At 36.0% G+C, this 25237-nt stretch overlaps 1 long non-coding RNA gene across 1 annotated transcript; it reads left to right on the forward strand.

The window, feature by feature from the left end:
- The first annotated feature begins 1844 nt into the window (after positions 1 to 1844).
- LOC127518747 (uncharacterized) lies at positions 1845 to 23899 on the forward strand. Its single transcript, XR_007931637.1, has 3 exons — positions 1845 to 1983; positions 4596 to 4745; positions 23608 to 23899. It is a non-coding gene; the product is annotated as an uncharacterized LOC127518747 (long non-coding RNA).
- The last annotated feature ends 1338 nt before the right edge of the window (positions 23900 to 25237 follow it).

The following is a 25237-nucleotide window of genomic DNA, read 5'->3' on the forward strand; positions in this document are numbered from 1 at the left end:
GCAATAGATTCTATTTACACAATGTAAAAGTATCAGTTATTTGCAATAAGAGTAAATAGTAATTAGATGCTATCTATACTTTATATTGGCAGATACTATTTGCACCTCAGTATTTTTATTAACAGGATTCAATAATATCATAGAGTGTAAATGATTATATTTATTAAAATAATTAAATGGATACTGCCTTATTGGGAGAATAAAATCCTTTCCTACACCTTCCCCTAACCCTACGCCATAAACACTTTTAATATTATTAAACGCTCATTTGCAGTTTATTTCCACTTTTAGAACATTATTTTCATTTTATAAGAAATAAATGCGAGCTCGGCAAAAAGCGGATTCAAACCCGCACTGATCACGTTAAACAAAACGTTAAATTCTGTGCTTCTTTTTTAAAACTTGTTAGTGCTAGTGTAAATAGCGTTTGCCAACCAGGGATGCTATTTGCACTTAGTGTAAATAGACACTCCGTAACAGGCAGCAATCCTGGGTATTCATAAGCTGACATTTCACATTGTACATTCCTAAACCCTGGGTTAATGTTCTTATTTGCATATTTGCGTTGACAGTGTCATTGATTGGATAAACGCGGCACGCAACCACATAGCTTTAGCTTTGTGCATCCTCGTATTGCCGACTATACTATCAAGTTGGACTATAAAGGTAAGAATGAAATGGTCTCTTCTTCACTCAAATTGTTGTTGTTTCTGTCAGCATTTTTCCTCTCATATGCTGAATTTACTGTTTATATACAATGCGCAGTGTTTCTGTGACTGTCTAAGCATGCGATTATGAGGCACGTTGTTGGTTATCTGTTGCTAAGCATCTAGTAGTAACATTCTAATACCGCATCGTTTCACACTGTAGTTTGGCACCACAATGCGGGGTTAACACCGCAAAAGCGGAGGCTGCCCTGCCAACAACGCTGTACTGTGTGTTCAAAGTAAATGTAGAGGTCAAGCGAGGACCTCTACATTCCGATTGGTTGCCGCTGAACTGTGCCATAGCTCATTACCATAAAGTTGACCGGACTTCAGCTCTCCTCGATGCTCTCACCGTCCAAGACGTGCCGCGCCGCTCTCGCCGGAGCACGCCGCCGGCTCACATTGAAAATGAATGACTTCCTGTCACTTTGACGCTCTCGCCGGCGGCGGTGGGAATGCACGGTAAGTGTCACAACCCTTTGTTAAACACAGAGCTTATTTTTTGCGATTTTCCAAAAGTCTATGGGAAAAATGCATAGGCTTTCGATCGAAGGAACCCGTGCGCCGTTAACTTCCGGGTTGGCCTACAAAAACACGTCATCTCTGATCACTTTCATTCCATTTTCAGTGATTATTTAAGCAGATTGCATAGTTTTACCAGTAGGTGGCGACAAGTAACTCTTCATTAAGTCATTGTTCATCCAACAGATTCGTTCAAAACGCTGATTCATTCTGGAACAGGCCCGGACTTGCCATGATCAGGGGCTGCATCCGAAAACCTAGGCAGCTGACTTGTTGCCTCGCTGCCTTATCAGGCAATGATTTCAGACAGACTTCTGAGGAAGCGTAACAGTTTAATGAACTACCGCAAGATAGCACGAGCTTTGATGAGAACTAAACATTTATTAATCACTACAGTAGTAGTTTCTCACTAGAAATGTTATCAAAAGTGGAAAATGTTGGTCAAAAACGTACATTTACACAAACTGACCAGCAAACGCAATTTTCGGACGCCATCTTTATTTTTCTAGCTCAACTGTCACGTAATGGAAAGCACAGGATTGTGGGGTATCAAAGGCAGCGAGGGACACATCTATGCTGCCTTCAAAAATCGATCAGAGGAAGGTATCTCAGGAAACAGGAAGTGAACCTAACATTGGATTTGGACGTGCCTTGAAATGTGTCCTCTGAAGGCAGCATTTTCCATTTTTCGGACGCCAGCCATCTGGATAATTCCTAGAGACTGATTTGATTTGGCCACTGCTCTTTTTTTAGGGTACGTTTACACGACAACGATGTACTAAAGATGGAAAAGACTTTTGTTTGTACAAATGTCAAAAAGATCCCTGTTCACATGAAAATTACTAAAAACGCATGTCAGCCAGTTAGCGATGGTTTTTTTTTTTTTACAGAGCACTCGCGCCAAACGCGCATGTCTGCTAAGCACGAAATTGACATGTGCAAGTCGTCACCCTTTTTACAGATTCGCGTTTTATGTAGCTAACACGGAGATGATAGCGGTATCGTTTTCAGAAACTTGCCGTTTTCAAAAGTTTGCGTTTGGCTCCCAAAACGCATTTGTCGTGTAAATCAACAGCCAAAACGCATGAAAAGTGTTCCGTTTTTAGTTGAAAACGGTGTCGTGTAATTATCATTATTTTATATTATCGCCTGCTCAATGTACAAAAGTTACAATTTCTGAATTCGCGTTCTATAATAAATCATGAATCTGTTAGTCTTGACTGGTAACGCTACTATCCGGCTCACGTCCGCATCGCGCCACCGCCAAACTGTTCCGAAAAGAGTCATGAACGCGAGGGACACGAGGATGAAGAAAGCGGTCAGGTGGGGCAGAGGGAACGCTCTGCGAAATGTAGCAAAATGAGTGACCTATTCAGGGCTTCAAGTGCAGGTCAGTTTCATCTGTAAATAGGCTGCTGTCTTTAAATTGTCTTCATTAGCTGAGTATTAAACGGCTAGCAAATGTTAGCATTACTATTGTCACACAAAATACTGTATGAAAAAGGACATCATTATAATCTGTTGTAAAGTTACACTAGTAATTTAGCTGCCAAATACTCACACCGATTTATAGTATAGACATGGATCGAGGGCAGACAACACAAAAATATGAGTCATGAATATAATAATGCAATAATAACTCAAATCACCTTCACACCACCAAAACACAGAAGTGTAGTGTAGAAAGTCTTTGTTACATACACCAGACAGTACCTAAACTGTTCAGTATTATGATTTTCCTAAAAAGATATTTTCATAATGTATTGTAGTTATTGTACTTAATTAGGGTTAGGTTTAGGTGAAGAAGTGACAGGAAGAGACAGATACATCAGGGAAAAGGCAAGTGGAGGTGCAATTCGAGAGAGAACCTTTAATTATGTTGTATGGATTTAGACCTAATGTGATGGACATAAAAAAAAAAAAAAAAAAAAAAAATTATATATATGTGTATATATATATATATATATATATATATATATATATATATATATATAGGGTTGTCATTTGTTTATTTGTTCTTGTTTTATTACTGACTCTTTACTTGTATTTTTTGTAAATTCCGTTCAAAATTTGAAATCAAGCTTCCTTACATTGAGTGAACAAACATTTAGGTGAGATAATTGTAATTTATTTTAAAAAATATGTATAAAAATGCTTTTACTTCTCAGAAAAGCCATTGCTAATACTTATTGTGACGTTTTCAAATTAGTAATTGAACTAGCAACATCAGATCCTCAATCCATGTAAGGTAAATGTGGGAGTATTACATGTATAAAAAATAAACACACAACACAAACAAGTTACATACATATACTATATATACATAATGTAATTCTGATTTATACTGATTTGAACTCCAGACTACAGCTGATTTGAACATGTCTTGTTCTTGTGCCATGTCTCCAGTCATACAGTGCTTTCTGTCAAACTCACAAGCAAAGAGACAAACAGCCTGAAACCTGGCTTGAACTCGAAACACTCTTATCTTTCATCAGGCCGTATCTCTAGCCAAACGTTTGTTTGCTCAGCCGCGACTTCTGTTTTTCACTGTTTATTTAATGCAGGCAAAGTTTCAACTCTTTGTGTTCTTTATCGTCGGTCTTTGAAACAAGCATGGATTTGTTTTTTAATGACTTCAACCCATTAACGTTTAACTGTGCTGTGTCTTTTATGCTTGACTTGCGGAAAGTTTGCTTCTTTTTTGATTGAACAATTACCTTGCAGGGTGAGTTCACCCAAAAATGAAAATGATGTCATCATTTACTCACCCCATTCAAATCAAGTATGATTTTCTTTCCTCAATGATCACAGTCAGAAATTTCATTTTTGGGATGTGAACAGCATGCTGAATGATCAGTGGTGAAGTTTAGTAAGTTGCATTCCTCAAAAAAAGTACTGTTTTTGTTTTATATAGAATAATTATTTACCTTTGTATTACTTTCTTACTTTATTTTCTTAGTTGGCTGAAGTGCTATGTTTTCTGCATGGGTTAGACAGTGCGTTTACGTGCATTAATGAATGCGTGTCTGTGAGGTAACATCCTAGTAAGAATTTAGGCCACCTCAGAACAGCTGCCTCAGCCTTCGACAGGACTACTTCAAACACATCGTCTCTAATCTAGACGAGAGTGCGAGGAAAATAATCGGAAGGAAGTGTAATGATGGGGAGGAATAAAAATAGAAGCTTTTTTTTTTTTTTTGCTTGTTTGTGAGCTTCACTCATTCAATCATGTGCAATTTGCTGGGGTAATTGAGGTGGGGCGAATAGGAAAGAGTTAAGCAATTAAGAGTTCACGGGTCGCAGCTGCGTTCTGACACGGCATCATTAGTTTTCTGACAATCTGCTTTTTTCTGTTGCCTCCCTCAGGTTTTCTCAGGCCAGCAGAGAGTTTCAGATTAGAACATCTGGAGTTTCATGTTGAAACGGCATCATTCTCCCACCGAGACCCGAGTGAAACCATTAGGCCAATGAAGACAGAAGAGCAAGTTTGACTGCGTCGACACACACTGTGTTCCGGTAAGCTCTTTAATCACCGTTTATCTGCAGGAGCACAGCTAAACACCTTCCTCTCCCTCCTGTCGAAATCTACATCACTCCCTCAAACCTCGGCCCTTCATCTCTCTCTGCCTCCGTAATATCATTGTTTTCAGTTGTATTTTGTTTCCACTCTCTTTTTTTCCCCAAGTTTAAGAAAACAGCCTGTGCCACTGATATGTGTGCCAACTATGACAAAAGCGCTGCTGAGGAATGTGCTGTGTGTCTATATGATAGAATGCTGGGTAAATATAGCTGTCGTTTTCATACGGGTCTGTTTCTGCACCATTGTTTTCGCTGACAGAATGAAAACACAAGGCCTAAACAGATGCAGAAGAATACGGTACGCTGTGCATACGTTCAGTCATCCATTTTCTCTTTTTGTGTGTTCTTCTGTCTACTGTTTTATTGACCGATACAATTCATATTTTATATTCTCAAGCCCAGGTCCTCCTTTTATATCGTTTCAAAAGGCTTTGCGACAATTATGAAGAAAGAACTATTATTATTATTGTTCCTTTTCATAATAAACTCTCCTTAAGGAGATTTTCACCCAAAAATATATTAAGAAATTGATAAATGTCAATACAATGAAAGTCACTGGGGTTCAAGGTTGTTTTGAACCCCATTGACGTTCATTACATGGACAAAACAGTAGGGACATTCTTCAAAATAAATCTTTGTGTTTTGTAGTCAGTCATACAGGTTTAAAATTACATGATTGTGAACTATACCTGTAAAGTTGCAATGAATCGGAAGTAGCGACAGATCTTTTTTTTTTTTTTTTTTTTTTTCCTTATGATGTACATAGAACTTTGTTCTATCCATTGGTTGTTGTTTGAGTCAGACTGGCTAAATGTGAGGGCCAGGGTTTAAGCTGACTTAATGATTAGAGAAGTCAGGCATACCCAAAGGTATACATTTTTATTAAAAATTACAAGGCCAAAAAGAAAAAAAAAGTCTCTTCCCATTCTGGGAATTGTTCATGAGTTGTCATTCAGAGGACAGTGACATGTGGGTCTGGGATACCACCCTGTGATTTCTGTCCAGATCTGTATCTCAGTAGTTCGGCTCATATGTGCCATTCTCATCGACTGCATCACACGTGGTATTTCCTGTTGACATTAGATCAAGCGGAGGGCTGGGAACAGAGGAAGCAGACTAATTGATGGATCGATTGCTTATCAACACTGCAAATCAGTGAAATTGGTATAAAGGCTTTCCCTCTTAACAAGCAAACCACTGCACAGTTAATATAGTACATGACACAAAAATGAAAATGCTGTCATTATTTACTCAACCTCATGTCATTCCAAACCCATGTTGTGTTTTTTTCCACATAACACCAAAAAAGAAATTTGTATGCTCGTTTCCATACAAGGACAGTTCACAAATAACAAAACCATAAAAGCAGTCGAATTGTGCATTATTTCCCAAGTCATGTAATACACGAAGCTATTACATGGCCTTAGAAGACTCAGGAATGAGTCATATGGACTAATTTTATTGTACTTCCATGCAATTTTGTATTGAGTAGATCTGATGTAATTTCCTGTTAGCGTTCAAATATCGCAGTACATATCATGGCTCATTTATGCTGTATTGATATAATTTAATCCGAGCTGGTCCAGAACAACTTCTTGTAAAACTGTTCTGAGTCAAACTAAATTAGACATGACTGGCACACACTAGCATTAGCTCTGCCATAAATGTCACTTCTCATAGAATGACTAGGATTGTGGCATATGGCATATAATTTGTGAGATACTAGTTCAATAATCACAACAAATGCAGCAAATATTTGTACAAATACAGGGCTCCAGACAAAAAAATTCATTAAGGAGCCATTGGCTCCTATAGGGGAAAAAAACAGGTGCCAAATAATTTTTTTTAAGAGCCACACAACAATGAACTTAAAATTTTAAATCACTTACTTTTAGTCATCCTGTTGTGTTTATATTTCTCCCCTTTACAGCTTCAGCTTTTTCATCTTATGACTTTTCTGAGAAATGAATGTCACTATTTTCACTTAATACTATTATAGTTTTTGTTAATATTTTGAATCCGATTAGATTTTTATATTTTCTGCTTTCATTTTTTGTTAAGTTTTAATTTTTTTTTGTTTTTAGTTTTATTTTTTGTTGTTTTTAAACATGTCTGTTTAGTTTGTATAGATTTTTATTTTACTATTAACAGTTATTTCAAGCAATAAAAATGTTTTTAATTTAGTTAACTATAATAACCCTGATGCTAGTAAAATCTTTATACTGAATAATATGTGTCAAATAATGTTCTTAGTCCTTCCTTCCTGAAGCTACAGCAGTTTACTTTGAATCAAATGAAAATAAATATATGGAAATAAATATATAAATATATTAAATTTGGTTTGTGTAACCAAATAACAAACGGGCAATTGATATACATACTGCTTGACTTTGATTACTTTGAAATACAGCGGGACTCTTATTTTGAAATGTATGTGCTTTACTTTTGCTGCTCATTCAAGTTCACATGAGGATTAAAAAATGATGTTGCTACAACCGTTTACAACACAACATAATATAAATAATAAAGTAAACTTTTTGAAAATTGATCAGCATTAGTTCATAAGCAATCGGTTGACAAATGTGCACTAATCATTGATTGCGAGCTGCTCTGAAGAACGCGCAACAGCGCCATCTGTTGACTTTAAAACATGCAGCGCTCACATTTATTTAATGAAAATAAATAATCACATTAGGGAGAATTGCGATTTGTTTTTCATTCACAAAATATAAGACGCCTTAAAATGATTGTTTATACTCTTGTTATACTGTTTAAGGCACTGAAGACTTTTAATGACCTTAAATTGATCTGATGAGCATGAGCGGAGTGGAATAATGAAAGTGATCAGCATGATTGATGTTCAAAATGGTAAACACGCGATGCATTGTGTGTGTATCTGCAGTCTGCAGAGCCGGTTTCCCCTTTTGAATGATGAATATAGACGAATTTATATGAAGAAATAGGCAGTTGTCTCCTTTACGCAGGAGCAGAACGGTGTGTTCAAAAGCAGCTGTTTTGCACCGACGCAGGCGACGCGAGGCAACAACACAGTCGGCTTTCATCAGCTCTAGTTCTTTGGCGTCTGTTTGGTGTGTGGAATTTTTCCCTACCTGTTCATATTTCGGCGCTCTAACTCAGTGAAACATTCACACGCAGCATCTCATTTAATTACGCCAAAACAGCATATGATGTGATAGGCTACTGGTCACGGAACATGCAAATAACATGCAAATTTTACAGTCATAACGTGTGAATTTGTATGGTCGCCAATGGCGACCTCAGCAAAAATATCACTCGGAAATTAATATTTTTAGTTGCAAATGCGACTGTTTTAGGCGCAGCCTGGAGCCCTGAAATACTTTGTACTCATCAAAAGAAAAGAAAAAAAGATTTTTTTTTTTTGTTTATAAATTATTAGAAAATTTAGAAACTCAAAAGCATGTTTTATCTTTTTTCTGTACAGATTTTCTGCTTTTGTCTGTTCTGTTTGTTTTGTCTTGTTTTCTTCTGCCTTTCCTCCTTTATTTCTCTCTCTGCAGTGACAGAGCAAGGGAAAACAGAATTAACCTTGTCTGGCTAAAGCCATCTTTTCCTCTCCTTCCTCTTGTAGCTCATACAGACATAACCTGCCCAGCCCGGAGGGCAGTAGACACACAGAGAGAGAGGGAAAGAGACACGGGCGAGGGCAGGAGAGCGGGTAAATAAACAGAACAAATACAAACCCCTGTGTGCATTGATACCCAGCTCTCTCCTCAGATCATTCCCTCAGTCGAGAGCCGCTCTCTCGCTGTCCACCCTTTAAACACCAGCTGGTGGACCTGAAACCCGGCGGAGGCCTCGATCCCTTACAAATGTTTGGATTACAGGAATGACCCGCTGAAGGAGTGTTTCACTGTTAAGTGGGATATTATTCTTGTTGGCTACTCTCAGGCAGAAAGCAAATTCTATACCTGTTTTGGCATAAAGGTTTCAGTGTACATGTACAGTACGCATCAACAAAGAGCTCCTTGTGTTCGAAGCAAACGCGCACACACTTACAAGAAAAGAAAAGATGAAAAGGGGGGGAAAAAGTCTAACATCGCCTAGATGGAGTCAGTCAATGGAGCCGTCAAGTTATCAGTTAACTCCAGTGGCATGTAGTCAGCGGAGCAGAGCAGGAGAGAAAGAAGCAGAGGAGAGGGGAAGAAAGGAGTGGAGGGGAGGGCTGAAACAGGACACTGGTTTAGGGTGCGACGGCTGAGTTGAGCTCTTATCAGCACTTCTCTCTCAATTACACCGCTAACGCTACTCTCTCGCTCTCTTTATTTCAATCTCTCCATTATTCCACTTATCTGTGTTGCTTTCTTACCTAGTGCCTTTGCAAAAGGGCAAATTACGTGAAAGGGGAGACAGCATTTGAACAGATCCCAAATTGTGAGCTCAATGAAGGGGTTTGTGTGTTTGAGTGTGTGTGAGAGAGATTGAGTCTTTTTTTTTTTTTTTTTTTTTTTTTTTTTTTAAATCAAAGACATCTTACATTAATATTTTGTAATTCTATTTATTTATTTATTTTTTTTTTTTTTTTACACACTCTAAGTCAATAATAATTTTAAAATGTAAATAGCTAATAAACTACACAAATAATAGTGACTCCAAATAACAGCTTGGAATCTATTTTTTATTTTTTTTATTTTTATAGACTGCATTTATTTGATCAAAAATACAGCAATGTGAAATATTATTACAATTTAAAACAAGTGATTTTAATATATCTTAAAATGTAATTTATTCCTGTGATCAAAGCTGAATTTTCAACATCATTAGTCCAGTCTTCAGTCACATGATCCTTCAGAAATCAGTGTAATATGCTGATTTGCTGCTAAAGAAACATTACTAATTATCAATGTTGAATGTCAGTTAATAATTTTTGGGAAATCATGATACTTTTTTTAGGATTATTTGATGAATAAAACGTTCAAAAGAACAGCATTTATTTGAAATAGAAATCTTTTGTATTTGTAACATTATAAGTGTCTTTACTGTCATGGTGTAGTTGCTGTATGAGTCCATAAGACTTTTGTATCATATCACGTGTCTTCTGAAGCCATACAATAGAATTGTGTATGTATATTTATATAAAATATAGCTTTACAGCCCTTAATCACTGTCTACTTTTACTGTATGGAAAACAGCCACTTTCTTCAGAACAACTCTTTTTGTGTTCCACAAAAGAAAGAAAATACAGGTTTGGAATGACATAAGGGTGAGAAAATGATCACAGTCATTTTATTTTTTCGTGAACCATCCCTTTAAGGTTTTACCCACTCTCTGTATGACCAACTGGCTGATGTGTTTGAATTTGCTAAGAGCATCAGCATTTATGAAACTGGCAAACAATACCAGAATGCACAGTATTGTAGAAAGATGGCAATGGATTATGGCTCTTCACAATGAATATTCACACTTGTGAACACACACACACACTCCCTCACCTGTGTGAACTCAGGCAGCTGGTTTGGCACTACAGGAATAGAGCATGAGACATTGTAGAGAAGCAATTTTAACACTTTCCAATGCTTTTAAGAAGATGACACCTGCTGAAGAACTGGACGCTCTTAAGCAAGAGATTGAAACAAAGGTGAAAAAAATCCAAATGAAAGGCAGCTTCCCAACACCTCTATTCTAAGTCTCTTTTCAAAGTGCGTAACTGCTTTTTTATATTCCTCCATCTTTTATAAGAATGAAAAATGTGTGTATACTGCACTTATCTCTTTGAGATTCTAGGGAGTCATTTCTCTCTATCAGTTCTGGGAACTTTTTTTTTTTCTTGTTTTTAGCTCTTTGTGTTTCTCTTATTGATTTTCATACAATATTTGTCAAAGCCACAGTAAAACTTTTTTTTTTTTTTTCTGATTGTTTTAAGATTAAATCTTTCTGAATATTATGTAGATAACATTGTGTTCATATATGCAACTTTTTTTTTTTTTTTTTGTATATAGTAGAAAGTTTTCTATCATGGCAACTCATAACATCGGTATATATATTTGGAAGGACATTTTTTTACCTGAGACCTGGTGCCAGTGTAATTAGCACGACAGCGTAAACTGTATTCATGTCTGAAACGCTCTAAATGTTTGTTATTGTGCTGGTTTTAATTCTCTTTTATTCAGACAGTGAACTACAGACAAAGAGCCGAGGTCCTTTAGGACACCAGAGTGCTTTAAAGGCACTTAAATGTATTGTTTACCAAGCAAATGCTTAATTACCAGGTTGAATTAATTAATTACACTTCTTCTAAAGACAACAATACCCCATCCCCTGAGTGAACCTGGTGTGTGTATGTGTGTGGACTGTGGAGTGAAGGGGGCTAGAGTTGACCCTCTCCTTCTTCCCTCTAAAAATAAACTAAAGGGAAAGAATTGCAGAGAGGGAGAGGACGCGAGTGGGGTGGGTCCAGGGGGAGAAGACAGGTTAACATCACATTAAGTGGAAAGGGCAGAGCAGTTTCTCTCTGCTTAAAGTGGAAATTGTGTGCATATCACAGAACACCCCACACACTGAAAAGCTCATTAGCATGAGGCCAAGAAAGACGGAGCTCAGTCCGATACTTGCTGGAGTTCTCCAGGGGTGAGCCCACGCTAGACCAAGAGACCTTCGCACACACTCCCTCACTTCAGGAAGAGATCGATGGAACTGTGAATGTTTGCACACTTGAATTTAACAGACATTTAATCAATTCAACTTTTAAGGTGAAGGATGTTGATTCTTCTATCTCAGTTTAACATGCAAAGTCAATTTTAAGTAAGCCATTGGTAGATTGACTTCTGGAAGAGTGCAAACACTGACTATGTCGCGCTTTTAAAACACTGCCGTCTTTGTTTGAGTGGCCTGAAGTGTCAACTTTTGAATCATCCAGTGAGATTAGTTTGGGCCATATCAGTACATACAGAAGTTGGTTTATTAACAGTGATCAATTTCTCTAAACGTGTTGGTAAGGCAATTAATCAATTATGAAAAAAAAGCAGCACAACTGTTTTCAACATTGATAAAAAATAATAAAAATTGTTTCTTGAGCACCAAATCAGCATATGATTTTTTTGAAGGACCATGTGACACTGAAGACTGAAGTATAAAAGCTGAAAATTCAGTTTGGCCATTACATTAAAGTCTCCCTGAAATCAAAATGTACGTTTCTTAGCTTTTAGTATGAATATGTTAGCCTTAAGGTTATGAATAAGCTGGTGTTCCAAAATAATGACAAAATTTGCATTTAGGAGATATAAGCATTCAAAACTGCTGGCTTACTCCGTTAAAATGTATCACAGATTTTCATGACATCTCTGCGCACTTGAGCTTCTCATCAAATCTTCTGTCCAATCAAATGCTCTCTAGAATCTGAAGTCCTGCCCCCTCCTACACTATAAACATATCCTGAAACTACGGCTGAAATCGGTCATTTGTTCACACATTTACTAGATTTTATATGGTGAATGGCACATAGTGCACTATATAGGAGATAGGGAACGATTCAGATAGTATAAATAGGCTTTCCATTGACACAAATTATGTCCGTTTTCGCATTAGTGTCACGTGAAACGCAGCAGCGCTCTGGTCCTGGTTCTGTTAAATTCTGTTGAATGCTGTATTTTAAAGCGATATGGAAGAGATTAGGAGGAGAAACAGGTTAGAGATTAGAAGAAAACTAAAACTTTACTGAGCTCAATGGCTCTGGCCGAGCTGTGATATAAACGAAACGCTATTGGCTATTTTTTTTAAAAAGGGGGCGGAGCTGTTCGATATGTCTCGCCCTGTCTTCCTGTTTCAGTTGAAATTACCTCAACACATTAAATAATGCTGCGTGTTCCAAGACACCTCGGTGGGCCTTTAAATTACATTTCAAAGAAATTGTAATAATACAAAATATTACTTTTTTACTGTATTTTTGATCAAATAAATGCAGTCTTGATGAGCATATAAGATTCCTTTCAGTTTTTTTTTTTCTTTTTTTCATTTCTTATCGACCCCAAACTGCTAACCTTTTGAATGGTAGTAGAAATAGAATTTACAATTTGACAAATAAAAAAAATTTGTAAAAACCGCTTATTTGCTAATAATGCACTAGTGACTAGAATAACAGCAGAGGAAATATTCACTTGCCCAGAGACCATAAATCATGTGGAAGAAATCACTCTGTAATGTTATCTTCTATTCTTTTTTCTTTCCTTTATATTTCTCAAGAGCAATACATATATGTCTTATTGTCCTTTATAGAGGAGGAGAACAAAGAACTTGCCAATTTCTCAAGAGAGACGTAAGCATTCCCCCGGCAGTGTATGGGAAATGATCACCTTGTCCCAGATTTATTTTTTACTTTACTCTAACCTTCTCGTCCTTATGTCACCTTCTCTGCTTTAGTGTTATCTAACGCTTGTCATAAACCTTGTCTTCTGTTTCCCTATTCTTTCTGAATCCTGATTGGCTGCAACTGTCCGGTATAATGTTTGCAGATTTGTCTCATTGAGTTTTGAATGTCTGCAATTAATCTCCCACAAAGCACCAGCAAGACAATAATAGGCCATTTGAATGCCATCGGCCAGCGAAGTCTATGAAAGAGAGAGAGACTCTAGAAATGCATGTACATTTGCTCTATACGTGTCTGACTCATAGTCCAGCCAGGGGAACGATAAAATGCTTAATGTTTTCATGAGAGCGCAAGTGAATGGCTTTGCTTTTATACACTCTATTAATGTGTAATTATAATTCAGATGAAAAGAGAGCTATTATCATTGTGCTGATGAGGCACAGCTCGTTCTCTCTTACCCACTATTGAAAAGCTCTTATTACGATGTTCAGTGTCACTGTGACTGCCTGAGCCTCAGTGGTGAATGCACAAAGATGTCTGGGCACCTTTGTTCAGCTGGAAAATTCCCATAACTGTCTGGCCCTTTTATCTTTGTCGAATGGCATCACTGTGTTTTATTGGTGGAGTAATGATGAAACTGATCTGTTCTTTGATTGGTTGAGTTGAACTGTCAGTGAAGGTGTTAATGAGATCACAATTACTTGAGAAAAAAGCCAAAGAATGTTTAACTGAATATTCACACTTTTTTCCGTACAATGTGGCTTTTCTATTCCAATATTCTCTGTGTCTGTGTCAGCTTTGCCATCACAGGAATAAACCACATATTAAAATTATTTTAATTTGTAATATTTTACTGTATTTTTGATCTGATAAATGCAGCCTTGGTGAGCATAAAAGACATTGGGCCCTATTTTAAAGATCTAAGTGCATGGTCTAAAGCGCACTGCGCAAGTGCATTTAGGGCGTGTCCGAAACCACTTTTGGTAGTTTAACGACGGGAAAAATGTGTGTAAATAAGCAGAGGGTACGCACGTTGTGCACCCGCCTTTAGGCGCATATTACTAACGTGCCCTTTAATTAACAAAAAAAATATTGCATTGTTGGCGCGTTGCTATTTTGAGGCAACGCGCCAACAATGTGCCTGAACACACCTCGTTTTCAGACTAGCACGCCTATGTGCGCACAAATGCATTTGCTATTTAAACAACGTGGGTGCAGGACGTGAAAATAACTGCGTTGGGCTGAAACTAGCAAAAAACGCATTGCGCCGGGTGTATGATAGGGCCCATTAAGTGCATTAAAATCATTGTGAGTTTGAGTATTTTTTTTTTTTTTTTTTTTGCAAGAAAGCCCTGGCAAATATCTCATTAATATTCAATATATATTGCCTAGCCCTAGTTCTGTCATTTCCTGTCTGAGAATAAAGCTTATCTCTGAAGTGCATATACTGGCAAAATGATAAACATCTGTTTAAACCTTAATCTTAATGTTTTTGAGTTTTTCACTGAGTGGGAATATCCTGTTCTATCAAAGCTCTGCCTTTGATATCAGTTCAAGCACATTTACTCTTCTTGTCAAGTTAAAGGTCATTTTAAGAGATCCTATGAATATTATTATGTATCTGTGGAATTACCTGACATTTTTGATACAATACATGCTACAGCTACATTTTTAACGCATTTGTTAACATTGTCTATGGAGGCTCACATTTTTAAAATTTATAAATATACTATATGGAAATAATTGTTGTCCTCTCCAGATATGTATTTTGACACATACACTAAGTTTATTCAGACATCACTTACCTCGCGTTTCCACATGCATAAGAGCATTTTGATCTTCGTTATATAATTCAAAAGCTATTTTGTGTCACTGTGCATGTATGTATGTATTTATGTATGTATGGCAGGATCGTATGACTTCATTGAGATAACCATTGAGAGTGAGTGATGGTTTCGGTTCTCTTAACCACATCATTACGGGAGATGAGTGCATGAAAAGTGCTCAAACATGCGTCTTTGCTGACACTGAGCTTCTTAAGAATGTCAGTTCCAGTGAGAGCCTGTTAATCTATTATACAAGTGTGTGCGTATAAGAGTGTTAGCTGGATAGAGAGAGAAAGATGTTTTTACCACCGACATATATCTTGGAAGGTTCTAGAAGGCTTATAAATATCTCTCTTGCTTACTAATGCAGTCCCCAATAGCAGAATGTGTGGAAGGTGACAGTCTTTGTGCATGCGTGTGTGTGTTAAAGAGAAATACATGTGTGAAAGTGCTACTTTGCACCTCTGGATGGAAGGTAATGTAGTCCGACTCAGACCCAAAATAAATAAGTAAACAAGGGAGGCAAAAGATGACAATGACACATTCCCACTTTGAAAAAAAGTGGGAAGATTTCAAAGGGAAGTGTGTGGCAGTGAATGTTATGCGTCAAAATGGAAGACTGGTGTCAAGATATTGCTGAGCGAACTTTTCAGAGCCATAAACACAGCGCTGTTGGCAAAGCATTCTGGTGAGGAAAATGAAATGTAAAGATCTCTAAAAGGAAGAGAATAAAGCAGACGGGTCCTGAATAATAATTTGAAGATCAGGACATTGATTGTTTTGTGTAGACATTTAGACGTGATGTTTTTCAGCTTATCTGCCTGTCTTTGAACAAAGTCTTGGAAGTTTTGCCAAATTTAATTTAATTGTGGACACTGGAAACATTGGAAATTAGTTTTCCTAAGGTTAAAATAAACTGTGAACTCAAATACAATAAAAATGCAATAGCTAGCTAGCTAGCAATAGCACATGTTCGAAGCATCCGAAATGTTACTTTTTACCTTACAATATGTAGTGCTGTGAAGACATTATAGTTACTGCGCTGGTATTTTTTGCAGCATATAACCAAAAATTAATCATGGATAATAGCAGTATTTTGGATATAATGAAATACTGCTAATACTGCAAACAAATAAATAATTGTATTTAGCAAGGATGCATTAAATTGATCAAAAGTGACAGTAAAAACATTTATAATGTTACAAAATATTTGTTTTATATAAATGATTTTTTCCCCTATTAAGAATCCTGAAAAAAAGTATCATGGTTTCTACAAAAAATATTAAGCATCACATCTGTTTGTAACATTTATAATAAAAGGAAATGTTTCTTGAGCAACAAATTAGCATATTAGAAAGATTTCTGAAGCATAATGTGAGATTGAAGACAGGAATAATGACTGCTGATTTATTTATTAAAAAATAGTAATAGTAAAAAAGTTTTCAAATTGTAATGTTTCACAGTATTACTGATCAAATAAATGCAGCCTTGGTGAGCATAAGAGACTTCATTGTAACAACTGGCAAATGATCCTTTCTGTTAAAGGGTTAGTTCACCCAAAAACAAATTCTGTCATTTATTACTCACCCTCATTTTGTTCCACATCCGTAAGACCTTCATTCATCTTCGGAAAAACAAGTTAAGATCTTTTTGATGAAGTCTGAGAGACTTTGGAGCGGTAGTTGCATTGGATCTCTATTGAGAGACAGAAACCTCTCAGACATCATCAAAAAATCTTAATTTGTGTTCTGAAGATGAACAAAGGTCTTATGGATGTGGAACAACATGAGGGTAAGTAATAAATGACAGAATTTTCAATTTTGGATGAACTAACCCTTTAATAATCATGCACCTGCAAATGTTAGCATTGCACTTTATTGTTATGCTAATGATAGAGTTATGTTATTTCCTTAGATCAGTCATTTATTTATCTATTTACTCAATTAAATTAAGTTTCAGCATTCAGGAATTGTTGCATTAGCTCACTGAAGTAACTTAAGCAAGTGCCAACAATATTTTCAATATTTAAGTCTATCCACCAACAATGTTCCACATTGTTTAAGACTTTGATGTCTGTTGGATGCATAGGTAAATTCTTAGTTTTTCAAATGGATGTCTCTAACCGTGCGTGTGTGTTAGTGTGACTCCATCAGTGTTTCTGTTCCTGAGATGAACTATTGGCTTGGGTCCACAGCTCTTCATACACACTTCAGAGACCGATGCCCTGCTCTCAGCTCTCTGTTGCCCAGGAAACAACCTTCTCAGTGCTACAGGCAAGGGTGGGCCGCCATTGTGGAGCTCTCGAGTAGAGCACTTCAGCTCACAGGACTCTGATTCCCTCTCACGCTTTCTGTAGAATCCCTACCTCTGCTGTTCATTATCTTTTGCCATTGTGTGTGTGTGTGTGTGTGTTTGTGTGTGTGTGTGAACACTTGAATGTCTGTGTTAGGTTACACACCATAGCCACATAAATATCTACCCTTGAACATCATTCTAATTATTATAATGGTATCATTTTAATGGCAACAGTTTTATCGCAGCACTGTTTTCTACAGAGATATTCATCAGAAAGAAAGGTTTCATCCTATTTTGTGTTCATTTCTCAATGCCATAAAGCTTGAAAAACTCTACTATATAAGTTTTCTTTATGATAACTGTTACTTAGCAGTGTTTTAGGACTGATTCCAAGCAAGACAACATTAATCTGAAAGGTTTTTTCATGTACTGTGTCTCAGAAGGTCTTGCCCTGAAACCCAAAACCCCTCTGTTATCTGGGATTAATCTGAGAGAGAAGAGGACAGCATCATTATTAAATTCATTAGGTAATTAATTCAATTTCACTGAAGCTGCTTCACATTACTTAAATGAGTATTTTAATGTGAACCAGACTCTGAGTGAAACATCAGAGAGAGAGAGCATGCAGGGCGCAAAAACAAATAGTCACTAGAACTCGATGACACAGCGTTGCGTTGTGAAAAGCTAATGGTCACTTGACATCGGTGATAAGCAACAATACTGTAAGTGTTACTTTACACTAAAACGCTGTAAAAATCAGTCGATAGATTTACTATTGTTGTTAATTTCATGCAGGTTTGACAGTTTTACAAATTAAATAATGTGAAGATGTCATGTAATCCTATCTTTTTTCTTGATACGCATCACTTCAATCTCCTGCCGCTAGCATTTTGGCACAGCTAATATGATAATTGCTTGCTTTTTATTTATGGTCATGAATATTCGGTTACTTTGTTCCATGTAGTCTCAACTGACTGTCTGATGCTTACTGAACATGAAAAGCAAGCACTAGCAGAACATTGAAAGATCCAATCTAACTGAATAGCTTTACAATTTTGAGGTTTTTTTGGCCTAAATAAACCGCAAAGTAGAGAGTCTGATTTTTATTTTTTTTATTTTTTTTTATTTTTTTTTTTTATACAGATAGTAAAAAATCTGGCTTTGCAACTAAAACATTCTTTAAAAGTATAACGTTCAAAAGTTTGGGCTTGGTAAGATTTTTAAAATTTTATATATATATATATTGATCCAAATACAGTAAAAACAGTAATATTTTGAAATATTATTACAATCTATTGTAATATATTTTAAAATGTAATTTATTCCTGTGATGGTAAAGCTGAATTTTCAGCAGCAATTACTCAGTTTTCAGTGTCAGCACAGCACTTTTGTTTACTTAAAAAAAAAAAAAAAAGTATTGATTTTTGAACAGTAGTGTATAGATTCCACCTTTTCTTTTCTTTTCTTCTTCTGTTTCATGTACACAGGTGCTGTTGAGGAGGACGATTTTAGTGTGTCAGGGCAGCAGTGGTCTCCTATCATAAAAGAAATAATTTATACACCATCAGAGTAAAGTGAGTACAACACTGGGACAGACCAACTGGCACACAGGGGTCACTGGCATATTCAAACCTTTTACACCAAACAGCATCCGTTTTCAATAGCTGATCCATCAGCAATGCATCATATTAGCAATGCAAAGTCCATCTGTGCTATTGACTAAACAGTATTTGATTAATCTTTTGTTTGTTGGTCTGTTTTAATCCTGCACACTATACAACTGCACGTGTCTTATGCATTCATGGCTGTACAGTGCAATATTTTCACAATGGTTGAGGTTGATTATGTGTGTCGCCGCCATTCAGAGAGTATGTAATCAGATAGGATAGATTTAATCACGTGCTGTCACGCCATCTTATGCAGTCCTGAACTCAGACATGAGTCAAAGTGACAATTGGACATGTTTGCCGACTTAAATATGACCTTTAAACGGTGTTGTCCAAAGATATTTCGCACAACGTTGTTTGCTCAATTTAATTTATTCTGTGCATAATTTAATTGGGCTTTATGGTCTATTCACACCAAGCAAAAACAGACCAATAACATGTCTAGAAAAGGCATTCTTTTTGACTTCACTTTTGGTGTGAATGGTTTTTAACAGTGAATATTTAGCTTTTTAACAGTACAACTGTTCGTATTTCAATATACACAAAGGTCAAGTCTCAGAAAGATCTGTTTTGTGAAATCTGCTAAATGTCAGACTGGAGTAGAGTTTCTCATCTCTCTCTTCTCTTCTGGTGCCCTCGAAATGTGCTTTCTCTCTCTCTTTCTCAGTGGAGATTAATGGTACCCATCTGCTGTAACATGTGGGGTTTGTCTAGATGATGCTACTGTGACATGATACATAATGGAGCCATTGTTTCAGTAAAATGGCTCAATCAGCCGGGATTTGTTTAATACTGCGTCTGATAAGACATTGAGATGTCGCAGACAAGCTCTTCTTTTCCGTCAATAGTTTGAAATGAAAGATAACTGTCACATTTGTCAGTGGTAGAAAGGATCCTTTATTTGAGAGACTACTAAAATGTGACATTTAAATTAATTGGATTGGAACATCATAACAGATGTTATAATAATGTAAATAAACGTACAGTATTTTAAATATCATCATATACACACACAAACATCTGTACTAAGGATAAAATAGTATGTTAATATTGAAAGAAATCTCTTATGCTCACCAAGGATGCATTTATTTGATCAAAAACACTGTAAAATATTATTACAATTTAAAATGACTGTTTTCCATTGTAATATATTTTACAATGTAATTTATTCCTATGATAGCAAAGTTGAATTTTCAGCATCATTACTGCAGTCTTTGTCACATGATCATTCAGAAATCCTTCTAATATGCTGATTTGGTGCTCAAGAAATATTTATTATTGTAATTATTAATGATGAAAACAGTTGTGATGCATGATTTTTTTATTTTTTTATTTTTTTTTTAAAGATTCTTTCATGAGTAGAAAGTTCAAAATAACAATTTATTTTAAAAGAATTTATTATATTTATAGAAAAAAAAGATAGACCCCAAACGTAAAATTACCGTTTAAACTCTTTACTTTGATCTTCCAGTTTATTTAATGACTTTTCATTAAATGATGTGTGATTGTGGTATCATGTGTAGTTGATATTATAGCTTGGCGTATTGAACATAAAACCTAAGAAGAATTCTGCTTTCATGTTCTTTAAACACATGCTAACACAGCTTCAATTCTTTATTGACACTTTCCACCTCTGTAATTTATTTGCACAATGTTATTATCTTTCAAGTATGCCAGCTCTCCGTTGGATATCATATCTATCACATAATATTCACCATAGAGCCATAGAGCTGTTGTGTTAATGCGAGCCATCTGCTAGGCTTTCTTTTCTTCTTAGTTCAAGCTGTCTTGTCACCATGCTGTGACAGTTATGCAAAAAGCACTAATACAAAGTGAGAGCAAAGTTTAATGTGGTTAATGAAGGCGCCACATTCATTTCACCCACGTTCCCTTACACTTCACAGTATCACATGTTCTTTGCGTCCTTTTTACCAACAACACATTACAAGTCTTTGATTTTAAGGGTCATATCATTTAATTTATTTTTTTCCTTGAGGTCCACTTGTCAAGGTTTCTTGCCAGTGAAAACAGTCATCATTTAGTTTTTCGCCATTTTCTTCTCTCTCTTTGAACTTTAGACTTTGCTATTGTACCTTTAGGATTTCATTGCAGACGTAGTCTTTTGATTGGCTAATCCCTTTGCATAATGTTACAGGTCGCATGTTTGCCAATAGTTTTCACTGCTCTCTTTGTCTGCATTATATTGTATTGTTACAGGTTCACATATAGTCAACAGACATGACACTGAGGCATAGCAGCATTTATATGAAGCATTTGAGCCCTGACTGTGTAGATCTCATCCTGGCGCATTTATCGCAGCGCTGGACTGTATAGATTATGGAGGAATGGAACAAAAGAGATTATATATGGTACAGAAACGAGTCAGCTTGACAGGAACAAATCCGTTTAAGAGTGATGGAGGAGGAGGATAGGGGGAACGAGAAAAACAGAAATCGCTGAGAAGGGAGGAGTGATAAAAACACAGATGAGAGGAATGTAATTGAATAAAAGCAGGAATGTGAGGGAGCAGTCAGAGATCCTGATCTTATTAGGATTAAGAATCAGGCCTTTGTGTGCATGATCGCATAATGTAAGCAAACACAGATATAATGTAAGATGAAGCAAAACATTTCAAGTAGAGAATATTGATGAATGAAATTCTGACTTTAGCCATTTTTTAGTATTATTTTTAAAAATATAGAAGTGTTTTTGAGGTCTCCCTCCACGTGTGCTGTCTAATGAATGTCTACAACTATAGACTGAACATAGCCAGAACCAAAAGGACTTTTTCTGCACTAATTTTGTTGGAAATCGGCATATTAAAAGGATAGTTCACCCAAAAAATGAAAATTATCCCATTATTTACTCACCCTCAAGCTATTCTAGCTGTATATGACTATCTTCTTTCAGACGAACACAATTGGAGATATATTTAAAAATATCCTTAGTCCTCTAAGGTTTATAATGGTTGTGAATGGCTGCCCAGATTTTGAAGACAAAAAAAAAAAAAAATGCATCCATCCATAAAAAAATGAATCCATACCACTCCAGGGGGTTAATAAAGGCCTTCTGAAGTGAATAGATGCATTTGTGTAAGACAAATATCCTTATTTAAAACTTATAAAGTAAAATAATGAGTTTCCGGCGTGACAGCCATACGCATTTGATGTACGTCCAAAAAGCGTTAACTTCTGCGACGTAGTACACAATGACATGACGTTCTACACTACGCCCTGACATACTATGCTATGTCCTACACTATAATGCGTAGTACGCCATGTCATTGTGTAGAACGTCATGTCATTGTGTACTATGTCGCGGAAGTTAATTCAAATTTATTTATTTATTTGAATTTATTTATTTAAATAAATTCTGTTCTTTTGAACTTTCTACTCATCAAAGAATCCTGAAAAAATGTTTCCACAAAAAAAAAAAAAAAATAATAATAATATTAATCAGCACAACTGTTTTCAACATTCATAATAATAAGACATGTTTCATGACCACCAAATCAGCATATTAGAATGATTTCTGAAGGGTCATGTGACTGGAGTAATGACTGCTGAAAATTCTGCTTTGCCATCTCAGAAATAATTTATTAAATAAAAAATTAAATATATATTCAAATAGAAAATATTTATTTTAAATTGTAATAATATTTCACAATATTATTGTGTATTTTTGAATTAAATAAATACAGCCTTGGTGAGCATAAGATACTTACTTCAAAAACATTTACAAATCTTACCGACCCCAATATTTTATTCATAAAGGTTTTTGTGATTATTTTATTAACACAACTATAACTATAACTCTAATATCAATTTTATGTATTTAATTATTTATTGTAAAGGCAAATAAATATGGAAACAATCAGTTAACATGATCACAGGCACCTAATTTGAGGAAAAAGCCACATCAGTGTGAAAGTTATAGCAAAAAAATTGGACGCATTTGCATTTTATAGTTAAAGCATGTCTGTATGGGTGTAAATATGCATTTACATGTGTTTTTCATGTGCAATCAATAAAAACTACCCACTGTATCATTATATGCAAACCACATGGAAAGTCCCCAGTCACCAAGAGATTGCTGAATTTCCTCATTAACTGGGTCATTTAAAACATCCAAATACTTCAACGTCTCTCCTGTTAACTTTTGAAAGACGTTTATGCATCTTTCTCTTTGGACATCCTCCCCTGCTGCTTCACTGAAAAGCAGTGGAGGAGATGTTTGGCAAGATTTTCACAGAGTGGAAGTGTTGCCTTACAGAGTTTTGGGTCCGTTTTCAATTTTTCCTGATGATTTGTATGGAAATTGTCAGTGACAGTGGTGTAATTATGGGATAAATGCTGTTCCACAGCCAGCTCGTAAATAGAAAAATCAGCGAGACAATTTTTCAAAGGGATGTTGCTCAGCTGATGGGGCTGCTGACAGCATGAGTCTGACCCCGCCGAGAATGAATGTTGTGTGTGTGTGAGGCGATGGGGTTGTTTTTGGCAGCTTCCTGTCACCGTCTTCACTGATGAACTCTCAATGTCTTGATTCTGTCTCAGTTCATTTCTATCATGGACGCAGAGTGTGTATAAATAGCTTTTACCACAAGTACAATACACAAAAAGTAAACAGGAAAATGAAAAAAATAAAAAAAATGTATTACTCTATTTCAGAAGGAGGAAAGAGGATGAGTGAGCACAGACATGAACAAGTGACAGATCTGGGGACAGACAGACTCAGTCCCAGAGTAGAGAAAGAGATCTGACAATGATAATCAGGTCAGTGTGCCGGCTGGGACGCGTTCCACTCCATCCGTCCCCTGAGAACCAATCATTGGTTTGTTGCCTCTCTGTGGATACAGAAGAGAGAGAGAGAGACCAGCGACTTCTGTCTGCAGCAATCTGTTACTTTGGGTGGATTATTTCTAATGCTGACAAGCAGCTCCCCACAGTATTTGCTCCAAATGTGTTTAAACACTTTTATTTTGGTTTTGTTATTTTTATGGAATATCAGATTAAATCTAATATAATTATGTAACTTTTAAAACCAGTGATTCTCAAGGACAGATAGTCATCTCAATATAATTTATAGAAACTAAATGTATATAATTAAAACAAAGATATTAATTACATATTTTGGAAATTTTAAATATTTTTGAAATAGATTATTAGGTAATTTTAATTAAAAATGTTACTTTTTGTCTAGATTTTTTTTAACACCAAACCACAAATACATCACTCTCAACAGAAGGTAAAGCATGATAGCTTTTATTTAGAGAACTCACTTTGACTCAAAAGACAGTAGTCAGACAGTGAAAATCCATGACAGGGTGTGGATGCTTTATCTCCAACTCTAGAGCGCTGTGAGAATAGGTTAAGAAATGCTTCAGTACATGACTCAGAACAGCAAACAGGAAATCCCCCTCCAATCAGCAGCAATCTGATATATGTAATGCCGCTGGTTTCAAACTGAGCTGTCAAAACTTTGGCTAGACGAGATGGAATGATATCACAAGGGAGAAAAAGAAACAGAGAACTGATACAGGGGTTAATTGAGGTTGCTAAGTTTATAATCATTTAGGAACTTCACCAGCCCATCTTTGATCAGCCTGTATGAACATATGGAGCAGTGTAATCAAATGTACAGTATATTAGAGCTAATCATTGTTCAACTATTTGACAATATGTACTTTGTAGATCACTTTGTTAGGGCAATTGCCATTTACATCTGGTATTTAGGAAGGGACGAAAACGCACCACTGTAAAGGAAAGGGGGCACTGGTTTTATAACACAAGACAAAATAAGAGGATCATTTTGAAATGGAATGCAGCACAATAATAGTTTTTATCTTGGCTGTCTTGTTTTCATAATCATTAGAATAAAAAATTGTTAGGGACTATTAAATTAACCCTATAAGGCCCCACTGCTGTAATATTACAACAGGCACTAGTATGACCCTATTACCTGATAAAAAAATGTCTGAAATATGTTTTCTGCTATGCTAACTTTTTATTATTATTATTATTATTATTATTATTATTATTTATTTTTATCAGAAACATTTAGGAACTCTCTCTTTGTTTTACATTTTCAGGTTTGCAAAGCGTGGGTTTTGGAGAGAAGACATGTGATTGAAGGATGGCCTAGTTCAATGGCTAGCGTAAGTTAGCAAACCGGCTGAAATTACTCACAGCACCTTTAATTCATTACATTTTTGTTACGGTTATGATTTGATAAATTGTCTCCTCCCAGTCAAAGTTCAAAAGTCAGAGGAACAAATTGGAGTAGCAGAAGGAAAACAAC

Source organism: Ctenopharyngodon idella, chromosome 9 (genome assembly GCF_019924925.1).
Source record: "Ctenopharyngodon idella isolate HZGC_01 chromosome 9, HZGC01, whole genome shotgun sequence".
Lineage (NCBI taxonomy): Eukaryota > Metazoa > Chordata > Actinopteri > Cypriniformes > Xenocyprididae > Ctenopharyngodon > Ctenopharyngodon idella.